The following is a 401-nucleotide window of genomic DNA, read 5'->3' on the forward strand; positions in this document are numbered from 1 at the left end:
TAGTTTTAGTTAACTACAATAACCCGGGTTCAGTTTAATATATTCACACTATATTAAATGTATCATGCTTTAACCAGACTCTCACATTTGGAATTAAAATTGTATACACACACTCCATAAATAACGCAATTTTCATTTTCACTGTCAGAATATAAGCTAAACTAATTAGTGCAAGTCATGCAGAGAAAAACAAATCATATCTTCTCTGTCCAGGGTTTATCCTCAAGCAGAATACATTTTAGTAAGGTTTAATTCAATTAAGGTTTAATCGATATCAGTAAAATGGAAGATCCAGTATATGTATCTTCGAAAACATTCATGAGACACAAATGTTATTCTATGTCTATTAAAGATGAATTTGCCTTCAAGTGTAATTAAATGTCAAAGTCTACTTAAAGTCC

Source organism: Sinocyclocheilus anshuiensis, unplaced genomic scaffold (genome assembly GCF_001515605.1).
Source record: "Sinocyclocheilus anshuiensis isolate Anshui unplaced genomic scaffold, SAMN03320099.WGS_v1.1 scaffold687, whole genome shotgun sequence".
NCBI classification, from domain to species: Eukaryota; Metazoa; Chordata; class Actinopteri; order Cypriniformes; family Cyprinidae; genus Sinocyclocheilus; species Sinocyclocheilus anshuiensis.